This window comes from Triticum aestivum, chromosome 3A (assembly GCF_018294505.1).
Source record: "Triticum aestivum cultivar Chinese Spring chromosome 3A, IWGSC CS RefSeq v2.1, whole genome shotgun sequence".
NCBI classification, from domain to species: domain Eukaryota; kingdom Viridiplantae; phylum Streptophyta; class Magnoliopsida; order Poales; family Poaceae; genus Triticum; species Triticum aestivum.
Window position 1 is genome coordinate 326,057,469 of NC_057800.1, and position 19,186 is coordinate 326,076,654.

The following is a 19,186-nucleotide window of genomic DNA, read 5'->3' on the forward strand; positions in this document are numbered from 1 at the left end:
TTGTTGCTGATATTGTGCGAGAGCTTCGTCAGAACCGAGAAGATGCAAGTGTTCATGGTGAAGAACAAAATGTAACTGATGGGGAAGGTGATGCCTCCAATGCACAAGCTAGAAGAAACCGTGCTCATGCTCCCCATGCCATGAGACCTCCCGGTCCCGGACGTGGAAATGATCATGGTAATGGACGTGGTCATCATGAAGCTGCTGCTAGTCGTGGTCTTAGAGGAGGCCACCGAAGAGAAAATCTGCACCATGAAGGTAGTGGAGATGAGTTTGATGAAGATGAAGAAGGCATGCACCAGAATGACAGATTTCATCATCATAGAAACTATGATCGTGGACGGCAGGAGGAGGAGAGGTTTGGAAAGCTGAAATTTACCATGCCCAAGTTTGATGGTGGATCTGATCCAGAAAGTTATCTCACATGGGAATTGAAGGTTGACAAGATTTTCCGCATGCACAACTACTCTGAAGAGAAGAAATTAGCAATGGCCTCACTTGAGTTTGAAGACTATGCTCTAATTTGGTGGGAGCAAGTTCAGATTCAGCGAGAAGAAGAAGGAGAGCCTGTTGTTGCTACATGGACAGAAATGAAAAGAGAGATGAGGGCAAGATTTGTCCCAAGGCATTATAGATGTGACATCTTTGATAAGCTCCAGAATTTGAGGCAAGGGAAGTTATCAGTTGAGGAGTATCATAAGGAGATGGAGAAGGCAATGATAAGAGCCAACATACATGAAGATGAGGAGCAGTCCATGGCAAGGTTCCTCTACGGCTGAATCCTAATGTTAAACGAGTGGTTGATTTGCAGCCATATCGTAATGTAGTAGAGCTGGTACATCTTGCTTCTAAGGCTGAACGTCAATTGCAAGAAGACTCGAAGCAAAACAGAACTACGTCCTTCACAGCTCGAGCTACATCAAGTGGGAGTAAGTTTATACCTCAATTCAACGTTGGTCGAGGTATTATGACTAGTTCTGGTGGTGGAAATCAGCCCCATGCACGTGCAGCCACGAGCAGAAATGATGCATCAAATTCGAAGGAGAAGAGCAAATTTGCAGCTCCTAGTTCATCCTCCATTGGCTCCACGGGGAAAACTAGTGAGATAGAGTGCTTTACATGTAAGGGACATGGCCACATGAAGAAGGATTGTCCCAACAAGCGTACCATGCTGATCATCGAGAATGGAGAATATGAGTCTTGTAGTGAACCTGAAGAAGAAACTGAAGATGGTGATGGTTCAGATGGTGATGAGCAAACCTATTGTGATTATGAGCAAGGTGCCTCTCTTGTTGTCACTAAAGGTTTGAGTGTGCAGATCAAAGAAGCTGAGAATGGACAACGACACAATCTGTTTCAAACAAGAGCCAAAATGCAAGACAAGGTATGCAAGGTAATTGTTGATGGTGGGAGTTGTCACAATCTTGCAAGCAAAGAAATGTGTGATAAGCTTGGGCTGAAGCTGCTACAACACCCTCATCCATATCATATACAATGGTTGAGTGAATGTGGAGAGATTAAGATCACACACATGGTACAGGTGCAATTCAAGATGGGAGATTATAATGACACCGTTGAGTGTGATGTGGTGCCAATGAAGGTGTGTCACTTGCTGTTGGGCAGACCGTGGCAATATGATCATTCAGCTCAACATTGTGGCAGAACCAATCAATACACCATCAAGTGGAGAGGAAAAGACTTGGTGCTTAGACCCATGACACCCCAACAAATCATGGCTGAGCACTTGCAGAAAGTTTCTGAAGTAAAAATAGTGAGTAAGAAAGAGGGAGAGAAAAAGAGCGAGAGAGAAATCCACAAATCAGTGAGTGAGCGCCACAAGCCAAATCTGAGAGAGAAGAATAAAAGAGAGGGAGAGAACTTAGTAATGTTAGCCACCAAATCAGAACTGAGAGATGAAATCAAGTGGTCGTTGTACTTGTGTACAAAGATGCTTTGCTTTCAGCTAATGACTTAACATGTCTCCCTAGTGCTGTTTGTGATGTCTTGCAAGAATTCGAGGATATTTTTCCGGAGGAAGTACCCGCTGGTCTACCTCCCTTGCGTGGCATAGAACATCAGATTGACCTCATTCCAGGAGCATCACTTCCGAATCGACCTCCCTACCGCACCAATCCTGAAGCAACAAAGGAGATACAAAGGCAGGTACAAGAACTTTTAGATAGAGGTTATGTGCGTGAAAGCTTAAGTCCTTGTGTTGTACCTATGATTTTGGTGCCCAAGAAAGATGACACATGGCGATTGGTAATGGATTGTAGACCTATCAATATTATAACTATTAGGTATCGTCATCCTATTCCTAGGTTAGATGATATGCTTGATGAATTGAGTGGCTCTGCTGTTTTCTCTAAAATTGATTTGAGGAGTGGATACCATCAGATTAGGATGAAAGAAGGAGATGAATGGAAAACTGCTTTCAAAACAAAATTTGGGTTGTATGAGTGGTTAGTCATGCCTTTTGGATTAACTAATGCACCAAGTACATTCATGAGATTGATGAACCATGTTTTGAGAGCTTACATTGGAAAATTTGTTGTTGTGTACTTTGATGACATTCTAATCTATAGCAGATCCATTGAGGAACATATTGAACATCTAAAACAAGTGTTGAATGTGCTAAGGACAGAAAACTATATGTTAACGTTGAGAAGTGCTCCTTTTGCACAAACAAGGTTGTTTTTCTTGGCTATATCGTTTCAAGATAGGGAATCGAAGTGGATGAATCTAAGGTGGAAGCAATCAAGAATTGGCCAACTCCAATGAATGTAAGCCAGCTGAGAAGTTTTCATGGCCTTGCTGGTTTCTACCGGAGGTTTGTGAAAGATTTTAGTACAATTGCTGCACCTTTGGATGAATTGACAAAGAAAGGAATTCCCTTTAAATGGGGTGCACCACAAGAAGAAGCATTTCTTGAGCTTAAGAAACAATTAACTGAAGCACCTTTGCTGACTCTACCTGATTTCACTAAAACTTTTGAGATAGAATGTGATGCTAGTGGAATAGGTGTTGGAGGTGTGTTAATGCAAGAACGAAAACCAATAGCATATTTTAGTGAGAAGCTGAGTGGTGCACAACTGAATTATTCTATTTATGATAAGGAGTTGTATGCCTTGGTTAGAGTGCTTGAAACTTGGCAACACTACCTATGGCCTAAAGAGTTTATTGTACATTCTGATCATGAGGCCTTGAAACATTTGAAAGGCCAAGCTAAACTGAATCGTAGGCATGCTAAATGGGTAGAATTCATTGAAACTTTCCCATATGTTGTGAAGTATAAGAAAGGAAGGGAAAACATGGTTGCTGATGCTTTGTCCCGTAGGCATGTTCTTTTGACACAATTAGAAGTGAAGGTACCAGGACTTGAGAGCTTAAAAGAACTGCATTGCACTGATCATATATTTTCAGAACCATATGCAAAATGTAAAGATGGGAAAGGTTGGGATAAATACCATGTGCATGATGGGTTCCTTTTTAGGGCTAACAAGTTGTGTGTTCCAGATTCGTCGGTTAGGCCTTTGTTGTTGCAGGAATCACATGCAGGAGGACTAATGGGACACTTTGGTCATGAGAAAACTTATGAGTTGTTGGCCGATCACTATTATTGGCCAAAGATGAGGAAGGACGTTGAGAGATTTGTGCAGCGATGCATCATATGCCACAAAGCTAAGACTAAACTGGACTCCCATGGTTTATATACTCCCATACCTGTTCCAAATGCTCCTTGGGAAGATATTAGCATGGATTTTGTTTTAGGACTGCCTAGGACTAAGAGGGGGAGGGATTCAGTTTTTGTTGTGGTTGATAGGTTCTCAAAAATGTCACACTTCATTCCGTGCCACAAGAACGACGATGCTTCACATGTTGCTGATTTGTTTTTCAGGGAAGTTGTTCGCTTGCATGGAATGCCAAGGACTATTGTTTCAGATCGAGATGTGAAGTTCATGAGCTACTTTTGGAAAACATTGTGGGCAAAATTAGGAACCAAGTTGCTATTTTCAACAACGTGTCACCCTCAAACTGATGGGCAAACAGAGGTAGTGAACCGCACACTCTCAGCCTTGCTGCGTACAATGATCAAGAAGAATTTGAAGGAGTGGGAAGAGTGTTTGCCGCACGTGGAGTTTGCTTACAATCGGGCAGTTCACTCTACCACAAACATGTGCCCGTTTGAGGTGGTATATGGATTCAAACCACTTGCACCAATTGACTTGCTGCCACTTCCATTGCAAGAGAGATGTAACATGGAGGCTTCCAAGCGTGCTACATATGTGAAGAAGATTCATGAGAAGACCAGAGAAGAGATAGAAAGGAAGTCCAAGTACTATGCTACTCAGGCAAAAAAATCGCAAGAAGGTAACTTTTGAGCCCGGAGATCTGGTTTGGGTACATTTGCGCAAAGATCGGTTCCCAGAGAAGCGCAAATCCAAGCTAATACCTCGTGGAGATGGACCATTCAAAGTCTTGGCCAAGATCAATGACAATGCTTACAAAATCGAGCTTCCTGAAGACTATGATGTGAGTCCAACTTTCAACATTGCTGATTTGTCTCCATGCTTCGATCAAGAGGGTCAAGAGTCGAGGACGACTCCTTTTGAAGAGGGGGGGGGGATGATGAGGACATCCTAGGGTCACCTAGTTTATCATCTTCTCCTGATGATAAATCTCAGCCATCAAGTGAAGCTTCTACAAAGAAGATCTATTTCCCATGACAAGGAGCCATGCCAAACAAATAGCGCAAGAGGTGAACGCGCTCCTAGCTTATCATAATTCAAATGACCATGAGAACTTTATACTGCCTAAATCTCGTGTGCTGATTTTACTTAGGTACAATGTCGAGGACAACCAACAACATTCAACACATGAAGAACCAAGTTTTGGATCCCATTCAACAAGTTTAAAGAGAACAAGTTTCAACTCTGATGAAAGCCTTGTTTTGGTGACAAGGACAACTAGTTAAACCGCAAGGAAGAATAGCAAGCCATCTCAACACTCTATTGTTGCATGTGAAGTTCCAGAATTTGTCCCAGAACTTGCTGAATCATGCAACGCAAATATATGAGCATCCAGCATGTGTGGGAGTACAAAATGGAGAGCATATGAAGTCTACTTTCAAGAATATCAAACGGTGCATCATTTGGAGTCCTGAGTCAAAGGATATGAGAGTTCCAATGCAAGCTGTCCAGGGCATTAATTGCTGCCCGAGGCTCCATGAGTTTTCTCCCTTGACCAGCTGGTTAGCACGAATTTGAGCCCCTCTTTTGGCCTGGTTTCACACCTAAACTAGGACGATTGTTCCTAGTATAAATACTCCTTCCCTCAGTTCAGCCACAACTCTTTGGCAATTTGATTTCAGCATAGGTTAGCTAGGTGCAACCAGAATATTGTTTGAGAGTTCACTTCCTCCTTAGCTCTTGTAATCTTGCCTTGTGAGAGGGTAAACTCACTTTGTGATTTTATAACAGCAGCCGTTGAGGTGGCGACCAGTTCGTGCTTCCAACTTCGTGCGTGGTTGCGTGGATTGGAACTAAGAGTGTGGTTGGGCGAATACTTGTCGTTGGTTGTTGCATTTGTAATAGTTAGCTTCGGTCTCGTCAGGTTGCACTAGTTATCCTTTACCCGACATCGTTGTTGGTTGGGATCGAGGGTTTCCTTCGTACCCTTCAGGTGGCGTTGATTCGCAACATAGAGCCGATCCTCCGTGAAGATTGGGCAACCCCGTATCACCTACCGTTGCGATGATATGCATGAGGACGACCTGGTGGTGGTGGTGTTGGTGGTTGCATGTAGTTCTGATTTTGATCAACCTCATCCTCGTAATGGTCCTCCACCTCTGCAGTAGCAGCAGGAGCGACAGAAGCACCAACAGTATGTACAGCAGCACCAGTAGTTTGACCAGGCTCAATGGGAACGCGTTGTGCTCGTCCCACTTGGTTTGGAAGACGATGTTGTTGTTGTTGCTGTAGAGGTGCGACAGGTGCAACGGGCGGTGGAAGACGCGCGAGAAATTCATTAAACTTGTTATGAAGCTTTGTTTCGAACGCCTTCTCAATGCCATCTATCTTCTCCATGGCCTCTTCAAATGTGTTTAGCACATCTTCCACCTGTCCACTCATCATTTGCTGAAACTTATCATGTAACTCTTTGTTCGTCATGTTCTCCCAGTCAATCGCGTCAGGTTGTGATCCTGCCATGGTTAGCAGCAATAGAAACACACAAGAATATGATCCTACAGACTACTAGAAAATGGCGGTGGTGGAGTGTCACAAATCCGTCAAGCAAATCTCAAATTCTTACCAGTTCTTACCCAGCAGCAGGCGGTGATCGGCAACCTTCATAGTCAAAACTCTCAAAGCTTGGATACAGGAAGTACCAGGGAGAGTCAAATGCATGACGTAGATGTATGTGGAGCTAGGAAGGCTTATAATATGGTAGCAAAAAGGGTCAGCAATAATCAATTCAGAGATGCAAAGTTGAATAAACGCTTAACGACGGTACTGTGCTGGTCCTAGGCTAGACCGTACTAGAGACGTGAGCCTAGAACACTAACAAAAATCATGGCGCTGCACGTAAACAAGGGAAAAGCACACTCTGGAACTTTTTTTTGCTCTTTTTTTTGGCGCTCCTCTTTTTTTTGCGCTCCTCTTTTTTTGCGAAAAATCACTATAATGGCGAGTGTCTCAAAATTCTTTGCTCTGATACCACTTGATAGAGGCAAAGATGTCCCGATGTTTCGATGAGATGGTGGCTATCGTTTCTGTGGGAGTCGACCTTGACAATCCGACTACGAATGTGCGAGACGTCGCGCCTTAGCAATCGCTAAACCAACTTCCAAGGGGTTATTGACCAACTTCCGAGGGGTTATTGACCACGCTGGAGCACGATCAACCTGACCACGATGGTTTGTTTCCTGCGAGCAAACGAAGAACAAGCAAGAAACTGAGATTGCAATCTGGATATTGCGAATATAAGATGAAAGCTTTATTGATCAAGGTGGGGTTCTGTGACGTCTTGGTCTGGTCGTTGGACACAAACGAAGTATGCGAAGTTGCAGCTATGGCGAACTTTTAATCTAAACAAAACCCAAAGTCTAAACGATGCCCTAAGGCCTGTATATATGGAGGAGAGAGGGGGAATTTCGTGGCCCTTGGTGGAGGGGTCTGAAACCAACCCTAACTCTTGTTTCCCCACACATACGGACTCTAAAAACAGCCTATACTTAACTACTTCGAAAATACATGGGCCTGGCCAATAATAAGGTGACGCAACACCTAGAATAGCCTATGGACGAAATTTATGAAGTGGCATCTTGTATATTTCGTCCCATGCTTCATGCACTCATTATGGTGGCTTCAGAGTCCTGGAATCATCACTTGTAACTCCGTTCTTGTTCCCCTTGCACATGCCATCATCTCCATGCTTGAACTTGCCCCAAGGTTCATCTTTCTTGTCCAATCTAGGCCCTTCATTTGTAAGCAAAACAAATGTATCCAATTTAGGCAGCATCGTGTTCTCATGAACATTAGAATCATTACCAAGAAACGAAAGTACCTGATAATTCAATTGGCGTGCGCGAGATCTAGTAATTGGTCCAGTATGTATAGCAGCAGGGGTTGTGGGTGTAACAATGGTATTGATGTCCTCATCATGATCACTTATTAGCTTCTCGACCGTGCTTTGCTTCTCTTCTCGCACTCTTTTGCGTAAGTTAGCCACCATATATGCTAGTGTTTGTTGCAGCTCCACCTCACTACCCTTTCCTACCCACAAGCTTAAATAGACTTGATCTCGCGGGTGTGGGATTGTTGAGTCCTCTTGACTCACATATACTTTCAAACAGTTGCAGGTGCCGATGATACCAGTGTAGGTGACGCAACCCAGCTCAAAGTGGGAGCTCGATGAAGACCTTGATTGTTGTTTTGTTTCATTCCTGTTGATCAGTAGTGGAGCCCAGTTGGGATGATCGGGGATCTAGCATTTGGGGTTGTCTTCTTTTATTTTGGTTCCTTAGTCGGACCTTGATTGTATTCTGGATGATGTATGTTTAACTTGTATTTGTGTGAAGTGGCGATTGTAAGCCAACTCTTTATCCCTTTCTTATTCAGTACATGGGATTGTGTGAAGATTACCCCTCTTGCAACAAACCTACCATGCGGCTATGCCTCTAAGTTGTGCCCCGACACGTGGGAGATATAGCCGCATTGTGGGTGTGTTACAAGTTGGTAATCAAAGCCTTCCCCGACTTAGGAGCCCCCTGCTTGATCGAATCGCTGACGTTGTTGAGTCTAGAAGAAAATGTTTTGAGTCTTAGGATTATATATATATATATCGGAGAGTAGGATTCTTTTTACTCCTCAGTCCCTTCGTCACTCTGGTGAGGCCTCCTGACGTAGAGTTTTGACTCTTCTCTCCTCAAATTTCATGAAAAAAATTAGGATCACGCGGGTATCTTGGAATCGTTCCGATGGTTTTGTGACGAGAACATTGTTCTTGGTGCCTCCTGACATTTAGGGGTTGTGGCAGTGTCCCGGGGAGTTGACCTCCAAGGTGTTGTCGTCACAATTTTATCGCTGCAGTTCTGGAATACCTGAGTTTCGCCGACATCGAAAATCTCTTATATGCAGTTGTTGGTGAGATAACCTCGACGCCACCCAGTACTGGAGCGGGAGTTCGGGAGTATTGCCATAACTCGTATAATGGATGCTTTTCGAAGGTTGATGTAAATGATTTTCGAAGGTTTCTTGGTTATGTGTTGAAGGATGTATACAGCTGGATGTAGGATTTGCTAGTTTTGGGTGAGATATTATGCTTCCCCTGTATCCCCAACACCTGATTGCATAACCAGAAAGTTTCGGGAGTTTATAAGTGGGAATTCAAGTATCACGTAGGATATCTTTCCAACAGACACATGATACGATGTGGGTTCTATCATATGTTTGTTTCCGGCTTATTTTGTAAGCCAATCCTTTGTTTTTGTTTTGATTGTGGTATTCGAGTTGCTTCAATTTCAAATGTGTTTCCATACCTTTTCTAAGCGGTGTTCTCATATTTCTATGTGAGTACTAATCCTTCATGATCATCGAGAATGTCATGTCAATCCTTTTCAACTGGCGTGTTTCTCTTCAAGTGGATCCGGTCATTTTCAACATCTGCAAGTTCAACTCTAAGTATTCTCATCAGTGTTTGTTTCATCCGTCCTAAGTTGTCCTTGATTTTTTCCCACCCTCCCACCCTTTTCCTTCAAGGACTCGGATTTCTAAATCAAGTATCCATCTTATGGATGTGAAGTTTCTTCATTCTTTCCGTCAATATTCTTATCCGGTGATTCTCAGGAAGATACTAACGGGGCTTCAAGTTTATTATTCTTCGTTCTCTTTTCTTCTTCGGTGGATTAAATTCAAGCTTTGTTGTTCATATCATTTTCCTCGTTTCAAATGTTTTCTCATGCCGGTGCACCTCTTTATCATTCACCTCTCACTATTCATTTGTTTCGGAGTGCCGAAGATATCTCAGAAGATTTGTGTTTTCACTCCTAATCCGTTCAAGCTATTTCAAGGATTTTATCTCATAATGGCTATTTAATTCAACCGCTGCAATTTCTCTTCAAATAATTTCAATGGTGTTTTCTTTGAGTGGGCCCTAACCCACAGGTCTTTTCCCAGGATCTTACCTGACTCTTCTATTTTCCCGGAGCTTCTCAAATTCTTTCAAAGTTTGACGTAAGAATGATTTATCATTAGTCAAATGTCCTTCTCTAAGATCTTTCTAATTCTTCTCATCGTTGGTTCAACCTTTCTAATTTTCATTTCGGAGTGCCTCAACAATTCATGGTAGCATATCTCATCGTCATTCTCAACATTTGAAGACCGAAGAAGAGTTTCTCTTCAATCTTATCCGTTCTCTCAGGGATGCGTAGTTCAAGCTTGATGCCATCCTCTCATAATTGTTTTCGATTGTGAGAATTCTTTTCACCCATCTGGAGCAGTTCATGAGTCTTTTCAGTCTGATTCTACGGAGGCCATCATTTCGGGTTTATTCATTCTCAGCTTTCAGCACCCGTTCTCTAAATCTTACCGGTGCATCATTCAAGTATTCTCTAATCAGCTCGTGATCTCTTCGTTCTCATGTATCTAAGTTCCCTCAAGTATCATCATTCATTTTCCAATTCTTCCCGGTGAATTGTGCCCTTGCTACTTCCATTTTCAATTCTTACGGTGGTCCATTCAAGATTACTCTTCTCTGGGTATCTTATTAATTTATTCGTTGTTTCCAAATCCCACCAATGGTTCCATCAAGACCTTCCCAAGTTTACGCTTTATCTCTCCTTTATCATTTCTAATGAGAATGAGTAGTATGCCAAATCCGTTGCTTGTCATCAATTTAATTGATGAAGGATAAGCATAATGTAATTCTTATTCTTGTTTCATCGAGTAAATTCAATTCCTTATTCCGGAGGTTCATCAAAATTCTTGATTTCGTTTGTTCATCCTTCTTTCTGGAGTTCCAAGTTTTTCTCGGTTATATCATCGCGAAGCTCCATTTAATCAATGCAAGGATTCATCTTATTCTTTTCAAGCTTCTTTTCCTTGCGACCTTCTTTATATCTATCTGGAGTTCTTCGAGAGTTTCTTCACGGTGGCTCGTCAAGGATTCTATTCATTCTTCAATTGTTCTTCAAGATCTCTCTCGGAGTCATGACCTGCCAAGCTATACTTCAAGTATTCTTGATCTTGCATTCCGAAGTGCAATTCTTTCTATCTTATCTTTTGAGGTGGTGTTATGTCATTGTTGATAATTTACCTTCGTGTTTCATGATTCACAAGTTTTCAAGAGTGACATATCTAAATCCATCATTTTCTCTTCGTTCAAGACATCTTTTCAACCAATCAATCTCTTCGTTGGAGTTATCTTGTGTCATGTTTCACCTAAAGCCTTCCCTAAGGAATGTTGCTATTGTGGTGCTTATCAATGATCCAAGTTATCTCTCTATCATCTTGGTGGAAGAAGTTTTTCATCTCTTCTTTGTTCCCGACCAATCATTGCTTTCGGTGGCAGAATTTCACCTCAGTTTTGAGATGTTTTCCATAAGCCCACTACAAGCTTTTTCGTTTCGTTGTTGGTTCTCCAACAACTTCGTTTTAACCTTCTTCGAAGAGTGTTTTCCAAGCTCATTTGTGGCAGAACTTGTCATTTTCTTCTCCATTTTGTTATTCCAATGATATATCTTCTATTCTTCCTTCCGGAGGCATTGTGTTGTTGCTCTCTTCGTCCCATCAACTCATTTTTGCCGAGATCATATTCCTTTCTAGCTTATCCATTTAACCGGAGTGTTGTCGTAATTGATCTTATCCTTCCTTGTACATTTCATTTCTATCGGAGTGCTTGCATGTACTTCTTATCCATTGTAACATTTTTCTTATGTCTTTCAACCTACAAGGTTCTCGTAATGTTCCTTGTTCCTCTTTTCTAACGGATTGTTTTCAACTTTGTTCATCTTCATTGTATTCTTTCTTTCAATTTGTTCAACCTCCCAAGGTTTGTGGTTTCACTCGTTTGTCAAAGAAGCAACTTAGTTGTACCTCTTCTCTTCCTCTTTCTTTTCTCTCCAGTGCCATCCTAGATCTCGGGACGAGATCCTCTCGTAGTGGTGGAGTGTTGTAACGCCCCAAGACCGGAGCTTCAGATGCCTTCCATGTCTTGCGTGTTAGCTGTGTTATTTATTTGTTTGGTTCGTTGCATTCATCCTTGCATCAATGCATTGCATCATGTCATCATGTCTTTAATTTTCTAGCTCAATTAAATAAATCGTATGGATCGTCGGTCCATTTAAATCGAGGGAATTCATGTGGTGATTCTCTTTACAACATATACCCCCAATATTAGGGAGCTATAATAAATATTCCACTATTTTGGAATTCACCTTAACACACTTGCAAAAATCCCAATGCCTTTGTTATCACAACTCTTGGTCTCTAACTTTTCCATATATCCTTTCATCATATTCCGGAGCTCCACCAAAAATCCGAACATTTTTGGACACTTCTAAAAACCAAGTCCTAGTTCAAACCCATTTGAATTAAATTCAAATGAGTTTGAATTACATCTTTCATCTTTCCTCTCCTATTTTTTGTGGACCGTGCACATTTTTGCGAGTCCGAGAAAATTATCCCCGTGCCCAAACTCTTTCTCTAACCTTTCTTTTCTTCCCTTTTTCTTTCTCTTTATTCTTTTTCTATTTTGAAAAGAGTAAGAGAGAGAGAAGGAGCCCAACAGCCAGCAGGCCTCCTGGCCTTTTCCCTATCCCCACCTAAGTGGCCTAAGGCCCAGCCGCCGACCTCTAAGGCCCATCTGCACCGAAGGTCAGCCCGGCCTTCTCCCTTGCTAACCCTAACATCGACCGAACCCCACTCCCCTCGTTCTCTCGTTCCCTCCCGCAGCACCGCACACGATCCACATCTCCTCGATCCCCCTCGTTCTCCTCCCGAACCGCGGCCTCTGCCCGACCCCCACTCCTCCCTCACTCCCTCGTCCTCCTCGACATCGCCATCCTCCCAGCACCAGGAGCCTGCTCCGCTGCCACACACATAGGAGCAGGGCCCTCGCGCCGTGCACCTCATCCGCCCCTGCTCCCGGACCTCCTCAACGCTGGCCTCTCCCTTCCTCCCCTCATCGCTTCTATCCAGTGCGTCGCCCTGCGCCCACGGCCCCGCTGCCAACTCTCCTCGCCAAAGGAGCACTAGGAGGAGTGGACCACCGCCCGTCGCCATCAACTCCTCTGGTTGTCGCGTCCTCCCTCTCCTCCGTGGCCGCACGTTGCCCAGTACCTCCTTCTCCAGCAAGCCTGCGCCCGCCTCCTGCTCGCCTCGCCATGGCGCGCTCCCGACCAGGCGCCACTCCACCTCCGGCGTGCCCCTGCTCCCTTCTCCTCCTCGCTGCTGCTCTGCTCCGCACCAGCCAAGTACCGTTGCCTGCCGCCCGCCCAAGCTCCACCACCGGTCGCCTCATCGTCCAGGTTCCGCTGCCCCGCGCGCATTCCCGGTGGATCTACCTCAAGTTCTTCACAGGAGCTCTGTGTTGGCCTCTCCTTCCCCGCGACCAGCACCCATGAACTCCACTGGCAAGCCGCCGCCACAGTCGCCCGGCGCCCGTTCTCCCATTTCATTGGTGCCTTGTCGCACTACCTTGGCTGTGGCATGCGCTGGCAGTTTTGATGTTGCCAAGACCATCGGACCAGGACCGCCTCCGTGTTTTCTTTCACCAAGTACCACAACGTACGGCACCCGAACGACCACCACAACGGCGCCAAGTTCCGCCACCGACGACCGTTTTGGATACGCCAAGAACCGGATCGCCAAGTACCACGACGTCAAGTACCCCTACACATGGATACACCAAGTGTGCGACTACGCCCGGCGAGGCAACAAGTACCTCTAACGTCGACCCCCGAAGGCACCATGGACGTCAAGTTCCTCGCCATGTACCACTACCATCGCTGAAGGCCGTTGAGCGAACCACTATCGTTGACGTGTACGACTACTTTGTGAACGTGTACCCAATGAACCCGGAGACCTATGTTGCGACAAGTACCCCCTCGTTGATCCGAACATCTACAGGAAAACGTGTACCACTACCGTCGAGGACTGATAGTTCCACTACTTCTACTATCGAAGCGAGAATGACTACTTTCACTACGAACGTCCTGAGACGTCTACTTCATCTACTTTGCACCGGACGAGAACCGTCCCGTTTACACGCTTCGAAGGTATAACCCCGAGACGACCGCCCGTGAACGAATGCATGTGTTGTATGAGTTGCATGTTTGGATGTTGTATCCTCCCGTGAACGTTAGTTGTTTCCGTCGCTTGGTACCGTCGTCGACCCGTGGGAACCCGGTAACCGGGATCACCCCACCATCTTTTGCACGCTCCCGCCACACTTTCTTTTGCATCGACGTCTCAATGAGTTGTCAGAACTGGAACATTGCCGTGGCACCGTTTTGTTATCGTTGTCGTGGCACCCCTTTCATTTCCGCCACGATGACAAATGCTTCATAATGCTCTTATCAATATTTTCATAAAACTTGCATAAACTTGCATATGTCATCCGCACCATGATAATAACATTTAAAATGTTTAAAATTGTTGTTTGCATTAAATTGCTAAATTCATATGGGGATTTACCGGATTTGTTGTTTGTTATATCCGGCCCCATTTAAATTGTCCAGATAGTATAGTTTTGTTATGTTTCACCTCTTGCCATGTTAAGAACATTTAATATTGTTGGGTGCATAAACGAGAGAGATCTAAATAATTGATGTGGTGTTTCGTGCTCCACTTAATTTGTAGTGTTGGTTGTGCACTTTGCCATGCCATGCCTCTTTAAAATGGACATGCATCATACTTGGTTATGCATCATGCCATGTTTATGTGATGGTTGTTTACTGTGTTGCTTGCTTCTTTCCAGGTTGCCTCTCTCGTTAGCTTAGGTTTCGTTCCGGAGTTGTAAGGATCCGTTCGGCTACGTCCATTTGTCTCCTTCATGGACTCGTTCTTCTTCCTTGCGGGATTTCAGGCAAGATGACCATACCCTCGAAATCACTTCTATCTTTGCTTGCTAGTTGCTCGCTCTTTTGCTATGCCGCGCTACCTACCACTTGCTATATCATGCCTCCCATATTGCCATGTCAAGCCTCTAACCCACCTTTCCCAGCAAACCGTTGTTTGGCTATGTTACCGCTTTTGCTCAGCCCCTCTTATAGCGTTACTAGTTGCAAATGAAGATGAAGTTGGTTCCATGTTGGAACATGGATATGTTGGGATATCACAATAACTATTATTTTAATTAATGCATATATATACTTGGTAAATGGTGGAAGGCTCAGCCTTATGCCTGGTGTTTTGTTCCACTCTTGCCGCCCTAGTTTCCGTCATACCGGTGTTATGTTCCTTGATTTTGCATTCCTTACGCGGTTGGGTGTTATGGGAACCCCTTGACAGTTTGCTTTGAATAAAACTCCTCCAGCAAGGCCCAACCTTGGTTTTAACATTTGCCACCTAAGCCTTTTTCCCTTGGGTTCTACAGACTCAAGGGTCATCTTTATTTTAAACCCCCGGGCCAGTGCTTCTCTAAGTGTTGGTCCAACCTGAGCGATGTCCGGCGCCCCCTGGGCAAACAGGGTCTATGCCAACCCGACGTCTGGCCCATCAGCTGTGCCCTGAGAACGAGATATGTGCGGCTCCTATCGGGATTTGTCCCACATCCGGGCGGCTTTGCTGGTCTTGTCTTACCATTGTCGAAATGTCTTGTAACCGGGATTCCGAGACTAATCGGGTCTTCCCGGGAGAAGGAATATCCTTCGTTGCCCGTGAGATCTTGTGATGGGCTAAGTTGGGACACCCCTGCAGGGTTTTGAACTTTCGAAAGCCGTGCCCGTGGTTATGGGAAGATGGGAATTTGTTAATGTTCGGTTGTAGAGAACTTGACACTTAACTTAATTAAAATGCATCAACCACGTGTGTAGCCGTGATGGTCTCTTCTCGGCGGCGTTCGGGAAGTGTACACGGTTCTTGTGTTATGCTTGAAGTAAGTAGCTTCAGGATCACTTCTTAATCACTTATTAGCTTCTCGACGGTGCTTTGCTTCTCTTCTCGCTCTCTTTTGCGTAAGTTAGCCACCATATATGCTAGTGTTTGCTGCAGCTCCACCTCACTACCCTTTCCTACCCATAAGCTTAAATAGTCTTGATCTCGCGGGTGTGAGATTGCTGAGTCCTCGTGACTCGCATATACTTTCAAACAGTTGCAGGTGCCGATGATACCAGTGCAGGTGACGCAACCCAGCTCAAAGTGGGAGCTCGATGAAGACCTTGATCGTTGTTTTGTTTCATTTCCTGTTGATCAGTAGTGGAGCCTAGTTGGGACGATCGGGGATCTAGAATTTGGGGTTGTCTTCTTTTATTTTGGTTCCGTAGTCAGACCTTGATTGTATTCTGGATGATGTATGTTTAACTTGTATTCGTGTGAAGTGGCGATTGTAAGCCAACTCTTTATCCATTTCTTATTCAGTACATGGGATTGTGTGAAACCTCTTGCGACAAACCTACCATGTGGCTATGCCTCTAAGTCAGGCCCCGACACGTGGGAGATATAGCTGCATTGTGGGTGTTACACGCGTGCTCATATGATGGGCACCAAAGGACAACAACATAAACATAAGCAAATGAAAACAATCATAGCAATTCACCAATTACCCCAAAGGACAACAAAAATCTACTCAAACATCATAGGATGGTAACACATCATTAGATAATAATATGAAGCATAAAGCATCATGTTCAAGTAGGGGGTACATCAGGTTGCGGGAGAGTGGACCGCTGAATATAGATGAGGGAAGGTGATGAAGGTGTTCATGAAGATGACAGAGTTGTTGGTGTAGATCGTCGTCATACGATGATTGCCCTGGCGGCGTTCCGGCGCCATCGGGAGAGAGGGGGAGAGAGCCCCCTCCTTCTTCTTCTTCCTTGCCCTCCCCCAAGATGGAGTAGGATTCCCCCTTTAGTCCTTGGTCTCCATGGCTCCCGGAGGGCAGGAGCCCCTCTGAGATTGGATCTCTCTCTCTCTCTCTCTCTCTCTCTCTCTCTCTCTCTCTGTTCTCTTCTGCTTCACGTTCCTGTTTTCTGGCCGAAAATCGTTTCTCAAATTGTCGACAATCCGTAATTCCGATTGGGCTGAAATTTTAACACCATTTTTTCGGATATTAGCTTTCCTGCGGCCGAAAAGGGCACCAACTGCCTTACAGGGGCGCCACAAACCTGCCAAGCGCGTCCTGGGTAGGGGGCGCGCCCCTTGGGCTTGTGGGCCGCTCGGGCATCGTCTTGCGTTGATTTTTTTCTTCCAAAAATCACATATATTCCAAAATAAAACTTCGTAAATTTTTATTGCATTTGGACTTCGTTTGATATGGATATTTCACGAAACAAAAAACATGCAACAAATATGAACCCTACCTCGGCCCCGGGTCCGGATGGCCTCCCGGTTAAATTCTTCCAGACCTTCTGGAATGTGATCAAGCCTGAGATCATGTCCATCTTCGACGAGTTCTACATTGGGTCCATCGACCTCGGGCGCCTCAACTATGGGATCATTTCACTCATCCCAAAGGTGCCTGGGGCATCCGGAATCCGCCAATTTTGTCCGATCACGGTGATTAATGTGATCTTCCGGATTCTGGCAAAATGGTACGCCAATAGGGTGACCCTTCTTGCCGACCTCATCACCACCCCAACCAATCCGCCTTCATTCAAGGCCGGTATACCTGGATGGGGTGCTAGTCCTTCACGAAGTTCTGCATGAGGTCCGATCAAAACACCTCAGGGCAGTCTTCCTGAAGATCGATTTCCATAAGGCATATGACACTATTAGCTGGCCCTTCCTTCGGGAAGTTTTGTTCCGGAAAGGCTTCGACGAGCGATGGATCACCAGAGTGATGCAGATGGTCTCCCGCGGTCGCACTACCGTGAACATCAGTGGGGAGATTGGCCCTTACTCCCGCACCCTTTGTGGGGTTAGACAAGGCGATCCTTTCTCCCCATTCTTGTTCAATATGGTGGTGGACGCACTTGCCACCATCCTGGACAAGGCCAAGGCTGCGGGCCATATTCGTGGGATCACTCCTCATCTGGCCGATGGCTTTGGGATCTCCATGCTGCTCCAGTACGCCGACGACACCATCATCATGGTCGAAGGCTCGGACGCGGACATCACTAACCTTAAGTTCCTCCTCCTCTGCTTCCAACAAATGTCTGGCCTCAAGATCAACTTCGACAATGGTGATGTGATGGTAATGGACTACTCTCCGACGGAGGCCCTCGACATTGCCAACCGCCTCAACTGCCTCCTAGGCTCCTTCCCCACGACTTACTTGGGAACGCCCATTAGTGACTCTCGGCTTACCATTGCGGACTTGCGTCCAATGGTGGCCAAGCTGCAAACGCGCATTGAGCCATGGCAGGGTAGGTGGCTGTGGAAGGTGGTTCGGGCGATTCTCATCAACTCCTCCCTCTCCAGCCTCCTCTTGTTCCTCATGAGCTTATATAGCCTTCATGAGACCCTTCACCATGAGATCGCCAAAGTCCAATCTCGCTTCTATTGGGCTGGCGATAGCAATAAGTAGAAATACCATATGGTTAGCTGGCCAGACATCTGCAAGCCCCGAGATCAAGGAGGCCTTGGTATCATGTGCTCTAAGCGCATGAATATTGCCCTCCTCTCCCGCTAGCTCTGGTGCATTTCGCAAGGGCACGACAGCCTTTGGTTAGACATCATCCGGAACAAGCACCTGCGTGGACAACCCCTGGCCTTCTGTCAAAGGTCCGGTGGTTCCCAGTTTTGGCAGTCGGTCATCCAACTGCTACCCGTCCTCCGTATTCGGACTTCCATCTCAGTTGGATCGGGTGCTGCGACTTTGTTCTGGTTTGACCCTTGGGCGGGAGACACCCCCTTCGCGACCCGCTTCCCCGACCTCTTCGCCATCGCCGTCGCCCCCTCGATCTTAGTAGAGAGGGGCCTTATTGACTTAGGGCACCTCGCTTTCAGGAGGCCATTTGGGCCTCCGGAAGCCGCCGCCTGGCAGGAGCTGCTTGATTGCGTCGCTCTCCAGGAGCCGGTAGTGGATGCTGACCCGGATGAGGTGCGGTGGCGTCTTGAGCCTTCGGGCCAATTCTCCACCAAGTCCCTCTACATGGCCATCGCCCCCTCCCCCGCTCCCCCTCCTTTCCGGTTGTATGGCCCATTCGCCTGCCACTAAGAATCTAGATATTCATGTGGCAATGGATCCGCAGATGGATCCCATCTGGGGTGGAGGTTCGCAAACGCAATGGCCCTGGTCCGACCTCTACCCGCTGTGTGGTATCCCCGAAGATTCGAATCACATCTTCTTCTCCTGTGTATCTGCTCAATTCGTGTGGAGCTGCTTTAGAGGTTGTTTGGATAAATGGAATATATAGAATCCATTCTCTATAAACCTGGAAAACAGCCTAACCGAATAAAACCCCGTTTGGCTACTTCAACTAATCCCTGGATATAGGAAACTTGGTTTTCTAAAACCTGGAATTCTGCGTTTATAGAAAAACGACTATGAGTCGTTTTTCTAAAAACTGCATATACCCAGTCTC